The sequence below is a fragment of the Apus apus genome, chromosome 1 (assembly GCF_020740795.1).
Source record: "Apus apus isolate bApuApu2 chromosome 1, bApuApu2.pri.cur, whole genome shotgun sequence".
NCBI lineage: Eukaryota > Metazoa > Chordata > Aves > Apodiformes > Apodidae > Apus > Apus apus.
Genome location: NC_067282.1, coordinates 205,641,390 through 205,651,713, shown reverse-complemented (window position 1 = coordinate 205,651,713; position 10,324 = coordinate 205,641,390).

Here is a 10,324-nt window from a genome sequence, read left to right as displayed (position 1 = left end):
AAGAGGGCAGGTCCCCCCCACCCTGGGGTCCCTCTGGTGTCCCCCAGCCCCTAGGGACACACTGCTGGCCTCGCTCCCAGTCCCTCCCAGTGGCAGCTGGAAATCTCCACCTGGGCTTAATCTCTGCCGTGTGGCTCCGAGTTGATTTGCTCTGCTAATTGCTTTAGCAAATAATCAGCTTCTCTAATTGGGCTGGCAGGGGAGGGGGGACAGCTCTCCCAGCTGCCATCCTGTGCCACCACTGGGCTGCTGGTCCTGGTCCCCCCACCCCGTGAGCACTGGCACCCCCAGCATCCCATGCTGGGATTCTTGCAAGAAAACGCCCACCTCCTACCCAGGGGGAGGAGGGATTCCCAGTTCATCCCTGGGGTCGGGCTGTCCAAATGCTCCCACAGCCATCAATGTCCCCATCCCATGGGAAAGGGGCTGGGATTGAGGCCCCCCAGCAGTGGGACCTGAGGGTGCTGGGTGGTTCACACCCCCCCCCCCCCGCCACCCCGGGCAGGATTCAACCCTTCCTTGGAGCTTCCTTGAAAATTAACTTTAATTGGCTACTCCACAGCCTAATGATGTTAATTGGACAGGAGGGCCCTAATTGAGGGGGATTATAAGCCACCTGGGGGTGGGGGGGTTCAGGAGGAGGGGGTTGTGGGGCTGCTGCTGCTACTTCTCTGGTGCCTGAAGCTTTTGAGATGCTCCAGCTTTAATTCCCACTAAAATCCAGCCCCTTATCCCGGGCTCCTGGCACGTGGCTGCGGTGCCTGCGAGGGAGCAGCACGTTCCCAGGCTCTGGGCATTTAAATCTCTGTCTCTTTATCCCAGGGTGGGGGGGGGAAACAAGCAGATCCCACCTCCCCCCACCAGCTCCTGCAGCAGCTCCCAAGCTCCGTGCGTTGAGTTTCTCCCAACAAAATAACCTCCTTGTCCCCCACCTGTGATTGGGTGAGCTTAACGTGCTGATTTGGGGTTTTTGTTAATTATTTTGGAGTGGCTGATGAGTCCCCCCAGCAGGCAGGGAAGGCCAGGGCTGGTGTTTTGGCACCCACAGGTGCCCAGGGAGCGGATCCATCCCGCTCAGCCGTCCCAGCCCCTCTCGCTTCCCCCTGTGCCACTAACCCAGGGTGTCATTCCCTGAGGATCACATCTCACACCAGTAAATCCCATGGCCAGGGGAGGCAGCTCGGAGTGAAGCTGTTCTAGGAGCTCTGGGCTTGCAGAGTAAGTTACAAAAAACCAGCAAAGCAACAAAGCAAGGTGTTTCTGCCCGGGTGTAACTGCGGGATGTTTGAGGGTCGGGGAATCGAGTTCATGTCCCCGTTGCTCCATCAGCTTTTCGTGTTCATTTGCTGAACCTCAAAGGTGTCTGAGCTGCTGAAGGGCTGCCCAGCCCCAGCTGCTCAGCCGTGTCCCCTCGGGCAGGGGGTCTCAGCCTGGGTGGAGCTGTGGCTGAAGGCGCTGGGGGGCAGATGAGGGGTGGGACGTTTCTCTGTTGCTCTGAAGTGGCTGCCAGCACAGCCCCTGGTGCTCAGAGCTCTGCTGGGAACTGGGGAGGGACCAGAGGGTTTTGAGCACTGGAGAATTGCTGCCAGGGCAGGTATTTGATAGAATCATGAAATGGTTGGGATGGGAAGGGATCTTAAATCCCATCCAGTCCCACCCCTGCATGGGCAGGGACACCTCCCCCCATTCCAGGCTGCTCCAAGCCCCATCCAACCTGCCCTTCAACACTGCCAGGGATGGGGCAGCCACAGCTTCTCTGGTTTCAGGGGTTCTCATGGTCTTTGGGAGACCCTCCTGGGATTCCAGGTGCTCTTGTGCTCTTTTAAAAGCTCTCTTGGTCTTTTGGAGACTCTCCTGGGCTTTTGTGTCCTCTCCTAGATTTCCGGGTGCTCTTCTGGTCTTTTGGGGCTCTCCTGATCTTTTGAGGGCTCCTGGGCTTTCAGGAGTTCTCCTGACATAGGGGAAGGGGGACAGATTTGGGCAGGATGCTGCAGAGCCCTGGGGGATACCCCATGGGGGGGTGGGATGCCCGTGGTCCATGTGGGCTGCCTCCAGTCCTTGGGGGGATGTCCCCACTCCTTGGGCAGAAGCCCACGGTACCATGGAAGGATTCCCACTGAGCAACCCCAACTTTTTTTTCTTTTGGGGACCTCCCCTGACCTGTGTCCCCTCTTTGTCCCCACTGCAGGACAAGAACAGGAAGCTGAGGCCCCTCTATGACATTCCCTACATGTTTGAAGCCCGGGAGTTCCTGCGCAAGAAGCTCATCGGGAAGAAGGTACAGGCTGGGGATGGGGGTGGGGTTGGAGGTGGGAGGTGGGGTCCTCTCTTGTCCCTGGTGTGGGCTGGTGGTGCCACCTGGTCATAGAACCAAGGGGTGGTTTGAAGTGAAGGGACCTCAAAGCCCACCCAGTCCCACCCCCTGCCATGGGCAGGGACACCTCCCACCATTCCAGGCTGCTCCAAGCCCCATCCAACCTGCCCTTCAACACTGCCAGGGATGGGGCAGCCACAGCTTCCCTGGGCAACCTGGGCCAGGCTCTCCCCTCCCTCACAGCCCAGAATTTCTCCCTCACATCTCAGCTCCAGCTCCCTCTGCCAGCTGGAAACCCTTCCCCCTGCTCCCATCCCTCCCTGCCCTTGGCCCAAGCCCCTCCCCAGCTTTCCTGGAGCCCCTTCAGGCACTGGAAGGTGCTCTCAGGTCTCCCTGGAGCCTTCTCTTCTCCAGGCTGAACACCCCAACTCTCCCAGCCTGTCTCCAGAGCAGAGCTGCTCCAGCCCTCCCATCATCTCTGGAGCCTCCTCTGGCCTCTCTCCAACAGCTCCATGTCCTTCCTGTGTTGGGGACCCCAGAGGTGGCCCCAGCCCTGCAGGGGGGTCTCAGCAGAGGGGACAATCCCCTCCCTGGCCCTGCTGGTCCCAGTGCTGCTGCCAGCCCAGGACACGGGTGGCTTTGCTGGCTCCTGTTGATCTTCTCCTCACCCAACACCCCCAGGTCCTTCTCCTCAGGGCTGCTCCCCATCCCTCCATCCATCCATCCATCCATCCATCCATCCATCCATCCATCCTCCACCCAGTCCTCTGGACTGCTCCACTCCCCCCCCACCATCCCCGTGCCCAAAGTGGCCAGTCAGGACCCAGTGTCCCCCAGAGACAGAAGCCACAACCACTGCCCATCTCTCAACCTCCCGGTAACCTTGTCCCCAGCTCCTGCCGCTGCCGTCGCCCTGGGACCCGCCCGCTCCCTTTGATGTTCCTTCCTTTGCTCTCTAAATATTCCCTTTGTCAGCTCCACGTTTTTCACTTCAGATTAATTTGATTGAGGGGGAGGAAAAAAAAAATATTAAAAAAAAAAAATTTAAAAAATCCTTCCCATGAAGGATCAAAACAGTCCCTGGAGGTTGGTGGCGTGTCCTGATTGGAGGTGACAGCCCGGCACGGGGTGACTGGCCCCTGCCTTCTCCCAGCTGGCTGTCAGCATCAATCTTGCCAGAGAAATCCCTCTTTTCCCAACCCTCTGCTTGGCCTGGGTTGGGTTTTTCCATCTCCTTCCCAAGCCCAGCCCTGGGGCTGGTGACACTGGCTGGGGACATCCCAGGTTGGGCTGGCACCGGGCATGGTGCTGCTGGCTCTCGATCTGGGGGGGGGTTTGGTGGGTGCCCTGGGGGGCCTGGCATGTTTTGGGGACCCCTGCCCCTTCTAGGGACCCCTGCCCCTTCTAGGGACCCCTGCCCATTTCCAGGACCCCTGCCCATTCCAGGGACCCCTGGAATTCCTTCCTGGCAAAGGTTGTCAGGGCCTGGCCCAGGCTGCCCAGGGCAGGGGGGAGTCCCCATCCCTGGAGGGGTTTCCAAGCCCTGGAGATGGTGCTGAGGGACACGGGGCAGGGGTGGCCTTGGCAGGGCTGGGGAAGGGTTGGACTGGGTGATCACAAAGGTCTTTCCCAACCCAAATGATTCCATGATTCTGTAAGATCCCAAAGGCAGCGAGGAGGGCGCAGCACAAGGTCACAGTCCTGGACATCAGGAGGGCAGACTTTGGCCTCCTGAGGGACCTGCTTGGTAAAGTCCTGTGGGATAAAGCCCTGGAGGGCAAAGAAGCCCGAGAAAGCTGGTTAATGTTCTAGGATCAGCTCCTCCAAGCTCAGGAATGCTGCATCCCAGCAAAAGGGGAGGCAGGCAAAAACACCAGGAGACCTGCATGGATAAACAGGGAGCTCCTGGACAAACTCTCAACACAGCAAAGAAGTCTAGGGAGGGTGGAAGGAGGACAGGGAGCCTGGGAGGGGGCTTGTCTGAGCAGCCAAGGACCAGGTCAGGAAAGGGAAAGCCCTGATGGAATGGAATCTGGCTGGGGACATCACGGAGAACATGAAGAGCTTCTGGAGGTATCTGGGAGATGTAGGGAAAACTGGGGACAATGTGGGTCCTCTCCAGAAGGAAATGAGAGACCTGGTTGTTCAGCCTGGAGAAGAGAAGGCTCCAGGGAGACCTGAGAGCACCTTCCAGGGCCTGAAGGGGCTCCAGGAAAGCTGGGGAGGGGCTTGGGACAAGGGCAGGGAGGGATGGGAGCAGGGGGAAGGGTTTCCAGCTGGCAGAGGGAGCTGGAGCTGAGATGGGAGGGAGAAATTCTGGGCTGTGAGGGTGGGGAGAGCCTGGCCCAGGTTCCATTCTCTGCCCAGCCTGGATTTGTGCTGGGAATTGCCCCCACATGGGCAGGACCCTGCCCTTGGCCTTGCTGAACCTCATGCTGTTTGCAGGACCCCCTCTCCATCCTGTCCAGGTCCCTGGAGCTGCCATCCCTGCCCTCCAGCATGTCAGGAGCATGTTCCCAGCTCTGGGGCTTCTCCCAGGCCCCACACAAACCCCACCCGCAGCCACAGGGTTGAGGGGTGACAAAGGGACACTCCAAGCCCCAGCCTGGCAGCGGGGTGGGGGCTGCTGCCCACCTTTGCCCACCAAAGCTGCCCTCCCCCCCCGGCGGTGACGGGTTCACCCCCTTGTCACCACCTCTTGAGGTCCCCAAGGACCCTTCCCAGGTCCCCACCTTCCCGCAGCCCCCGGTGTCACCGAGGGCACCCCTGGGTGCTGGGGCACCCCGGGCAGGGGCACCCCGGGCTCTTGCCACCCCTCACCCCCCCACAAGAGCCACGGTTAAACAAGGGGCCCAGGCGCTCCCGTGCGCAGGGGACGTTCTTCCCTGAGCTCCCTCCTGCCATCTCCCTCCATCCCGGGAATGAATCCTCCCCAGCTCAGTAGAGGAAAGGGCCAAGAGCCCCCGTGCAGACTCGATTCCGTTGCCTGCGTGGCAGGATAATTAAAATCAAGCTGCTAATGGCAGTGCCTGCCCAGCCCCCGGCTCCGTGGGCAGTGTCAGTGCCCGGGGAACCAGTCCCCTCATCTCCCCAGGGATTTATTCCACCACGGGAGACAAATCCATAGCCCAGGACACCTGGCTGCTGGTGGGGGCTGTGGGGAGATCAGGGCTGGTTGATCCCGTTGCCACCAGGCAAATTCCATCATGCTGGGTCACTCCCCAGCTCCTTTCCAGGTACCCTGGCACTGGGAATGTGCTGGGACGGCACAGGGAGCTGGTGGGAGAGGGAAGGAAAGCAAATTCCATAGGAGAGGGACAAGCAACACGCTGTGAAAATCCCAGTTTAGGGACCTCCCGTGGCTTGGGGGGAAGGGCAAGAGGGGAAGTAGATTTTGTTCCCACTCTCTCTGGGATCCTGGGAATTCGGGCATGATTCCCTGCAGCCCAGCTCCTCTCCCAGAGGAGAAGGGAAGGAGCCAGCATGGCCATGGGGGATAATTCTGAGGGAGAAATTCTGGGCTGTGAGGGTGGCTGCCGTGGGGAGCTCCAAAAGGAGCATCCTGGGAAACATTCCAGTCCCTCCAAGCCACCTGATCCAGCAGACACAGCTGGATGCACTGGGAGACCACAGGGAAAGCCCCAACTGCTGCTTTCCAGGTAGCCCAGGGCTGGCTCAGGAGCAGGGTGAGGTTTGCAGTCAGCATTCCCTTGGGATGGCCTCCATCCCAGAGATGTATCCCTAACCCAGCCCCAGGCAAGGAAAAGAAGCCAGAGCTTTGCAGAAGAATGGGAGCAGGCTGGGGATGGAGGGCAAGGACAGGCCACCTGCAGGTCACCCTCCTCCCCTGTCCCTGGGGATCAATCACCGGCCTCTAATTATCGACCCTCGCCCGTGGATCCCAGGAAAACCACCCAGTGGATGCAGGACTGTGGAAGTGCTGGTGCCTGTGCTGGGATCTGGGATAATGGGATAGGGGAGCAGGGCTGGGCACACACTGGGGCTGCGGGGACCAGTGACATCACCCCCAGGGCCAGAGGAACAGAATCACGGACTGGTTTGGGTTGGAAGGACCTCAAAGCCCACCCAGTCCCACCCCTGCCATGGGCAGGGACACCTCCCACCATTCCAGGCTGCTCCAAGCCCCATCCAACCTGCCCTTCAACACTGCCAGGGATGGGGCAGCCACAGCTTCCCTGGGCAACCTGGGCCAGGCTCTCCCCACCCTCACAGCCCAGAATTTCTCCCTCACATCTCAGCTCCAGCTCCCTCTGCCAGCTGGAAACCCTTCCCCCTGCTCCCATCCCTCCCTGCCCTTGGCCCAAGCCCCTCCCCAGCTTTCCTGGAGCCCCTTCAGGCCCTGGAAGGTGCTCTCAGGTCTCCCTGGAGCCTTCTCTTCTCCAGGCTGAACACCCCAACTCTCCCAGCCTGGCTCCAGAGCAGAGCTGCTCCAGCCCTCCCAGCATCTCTGGGGCCTCCTCTGGCCTCTCTCCACCAGCTCCATGTCCTTCCTGTGTTGGGGACCCCAGAGGTGGCCCCAGCCCTGCAGGGGGGTCTCAGCAGAGGGGACAATCCCCTCCCTGGTCCTGCTGGTCCCACTGCTGCTGGTGATGCCTTCTTGGAAGGTCCCACATTGTGTGACCAAGAGGAACAGGGACAACACGTGGTGAGGGGTGGCCGTGGCTCCCCAACCTCTGCCATCCCCATGGCAGGGGTGTGGGGGGGTGGGATGTGGGCACCACAAGTAAACCCCCCTTCCCTGGGGAAGCTGTGACCCTGTGCCAGGTCCCTCCCCCAGCGCTGGTGCCGGCTCCCAGTTTTCCTGGGAACAGGCTGCTCCCTGGGCGGTGGGGCTGGGCAGGATCTGGTGGTTTCCCAGCCTTCTGGAGAGCTGGCTGCTCTCCTGGGAGCTGAGGGTGGGCAGAGATCTCCTCCCTCCTGCAATTCCTGCCTGGAAGAAGCAGCGGGTTGCAGCTGTGGACGAGCAGGAGGGGAAAAAGCTCCTGGAGCTCTCGGCTCTGGGCGCTGCCGCCGCCTGAAGTGGTTCCCAGGGAGCTGGGAAGGAGGGAAACGTGGCTGTTCCCGGTGTCAGGACCAGAAATCCAGGCTTGTTTCCTTTCCCTGCTGCCGTTTGTTCCTCCTTCCCACGGTTCCTCCCCTGGCTCTGCTGGTCCTTTCCATGGCTGCAGCCTCTGGGGGTTCTGGATCCTGGCAAGACCAGTCCCAGCCCGGGGCTGCTCGGGGCTCCAGCTGCTCTGGGCTACCAGCCAGGGGGGCTCAGTAGCCCCAGAGCTGGCAGGGAGGAGCTGAGGGCTCCAGGAGGGCTCCCTGCTGGCTTGGAGGGAGCTGGGGTGGAGAACATGAGGCTGGATCTTCCCCTCTGAGGGTCCTGCTGCCCCCTCTGTGTCCCCTGTGTCCCCTCAGCCCATGGCAGCTCTGAGAGGTTGTGACGTGGTGGCATCTGTTTGGTGTCCTGGAGGAAGGGGTTGGTCCCCCCTGGGCTCCATTAGGGAATTGTTCAGGACCTGCTGAGCTGGGTGGGCAAGGAAGGGTGGGGATGGCAGCAAGGAGGGGCCCATGGGCCGGGGGCCACTTCACTGGGGCCGTGATGCTGGGGACAGTGCGACAGGGACCACTTGCTGGGGTCCCCACCCTGGGGGCCACGTGCTGAGGACCACATTGTTGGGACCAAGATGCTGGGGACGTTGTACCAGGGAGCACATAAGTTGGTCCCCGTCCCGGGGGCAGCTTGACAGGGACCACGTGGTGAGGGCCACATGCTGAATTGTGTGTCCCCTTCTCCTCCCCCAGGCAGGACCTTGCACTTGGGCTTGTAGAACTTCATGTGGTTGTCATGGGGCCATCCCCCCAGCCTATCCAGGTCCCCCTGGGTGCCACCTCTGGCCTCCAGAGTGTCACCACACATGCTGATGGTGGGATGGTGCTGGTGGGGAAGTGCTGGTGGCTTCTCATCAGTGCTGGGGATGATGGCCAGGAGGTGCTGGGGGTGATGGCCAAGGGGTGCTGGGGGTGATGGCCAGGAGGTGCTGGGGGTGATGGCCAAGGGGTGCTGGGGGTGATGGCCAGGAGGTGCTGGGGGTGATGGCCAAGGGGTGCTGGGGGTGATGGACAGGAGGTGCTGGGGGTGATGGCCAGGAGGTGCTGGGGGATGTTGTCCAGGAGCCACCATGTCAGGGCCCTGCACCAGGTTCTCAGCCTCAAGCATCTCTGTGCCCACCAGCTTGTCCCAAGTCCTGCTGCAGCAGGAGATGAAGTCTCAACCAGCAGAAGTTGCCCTGCAGGGTGGACCCCCATGAGCTGATGTGCCCGAGTACCTCTCTGGGGGGGACAGGAGCAGTGGCCACACTTGTCCCCAGCACAGCCCAGTGCCAGCCGGGCGATGGGGGTGGTGGTGACATGGGGACAACCCACCCGAGGACAGCTCAGGGGGCAAGGCTGGGTCTCCAGGCACCCGGGGGCTGCTCCTGGCTTCTCCAGAGCCCGTGACAGCCCAGCTCTGGTGTCCTGCTGGGCGCGGGGCTGCTGACACTGATGCCAGCTGCCAGCTCGGGCTCGGCGGGGAGCTGCGTGTTCACCTGCTGGCACAGCCCAGCCTGGGGCTCCCAGAGCCCTGCGGCCCCTGGGCTGTGCCCCGGGGACACCAAAGCCACCCGTGTCCTGGGCTGGCACCAGCACTGGGACCAGCAGGGCCAGGGAGGGGATTGTCCCTTCTGCTCTGCTGAGACCCCCCTGCAGGGCTGGGGCCACCTCTGGGGTCCCCAACACAGGAAGGACATGGAGCTGTTGGAGAGAGGCCAGAGGAGGCCCCGGAGATGATGGGAGGGCTGGAGCAGCTCTGCTCTGGAGACAGGCTGGGAGAGTTGGGGTGTTCAGCCTGGAGAAGAGAAGGCTCCAGGGAGACCTGAGAGCACCTTCCAGGGCCTGAAGGGGCTCCAGGAAAGCTGGGGAGGGGCTTGGGCCAAGGGCAGGGAGGGATGGGAGCAGGGGGAAGGGTTTCCAGCTGGCAGAGGGAGCTGGAGCTGAGATGTGAGGGAGAAATTCTGGGCTGTGAGGGTGGGGAGAGCCTGGCCCAGGTTGCCCAGGGAAGCTGTGGCTGCCCCATCCCTGGCAGTGTTGAAGGGCAGGTTGGATGGGGCTTGGAGCAGCCTGGAATGGTGGGAGGTGTCACTGCTCATGGCCGGGGTGGGACTGGATGGGCTTTGAGGTCCCTTCCAACCCAAATCAGTCTATGATCTCCACTTGCTCCTGGCACACCAGTTGCTCTCCAAGGTGCCTGGCAGCACCAGCAGCACCAGTGCCAGGGCCTGGACCCCCCGGGATGGCAGTTTGTCCCCTCAGGAACCTCCTGCTGTGATGTCCCCTGGTGCTGGTGTCTCTGCTGGTGCTGGGCTGGTGGTGCTGGTGGCACTGGTGGTGCTGGTGAATGGCCCTGTTACCCAGAGCACGGGGGGGAGGTGGGGATGTTGAGGGCTTTTGGGACAAGGGGGGTGTCAGGAGTCCCCATGTCCTCCATATGTCCCCTGTGTCATCCCATGTCCCCCCAAGTCACCCCTGTGTTCCCTCTTGTCACCTACATGTCACCCCTGTGTCACCCCATGTTATCACCACGTCATCCTCTGTCCCCATGTCATCCCATGTCCCCTCTTGTCACCCCTGTGCCACCCCCGTGTTACCACCACGTTCCTCTATGTCCCCCCAGTGTCACCTCATGTCTCCCCTTCTCTCCCTCTGTCTCCCTCATGTCCTCCCTGTCACCCCTGTGTCCCTCCGTGTCCCCTTGTGTCACCCCTATGTCCTCCATGTCACCCAGTGTCCCTCCCTGCCCTCCCCTGTCATCCCTGTGCCCCCTTCTGTCACTTCCATGTCCCCTCATGTCACCTGTGTGACCCCTGTCACCCCTGTGTCACCCTGCTGGCCCCTCCCTGTCCCCCCGTCTCCCCTCCCTGTCCCCCCACATCACCCCTGAGTCACCCCGCTGGCCCCTCACGT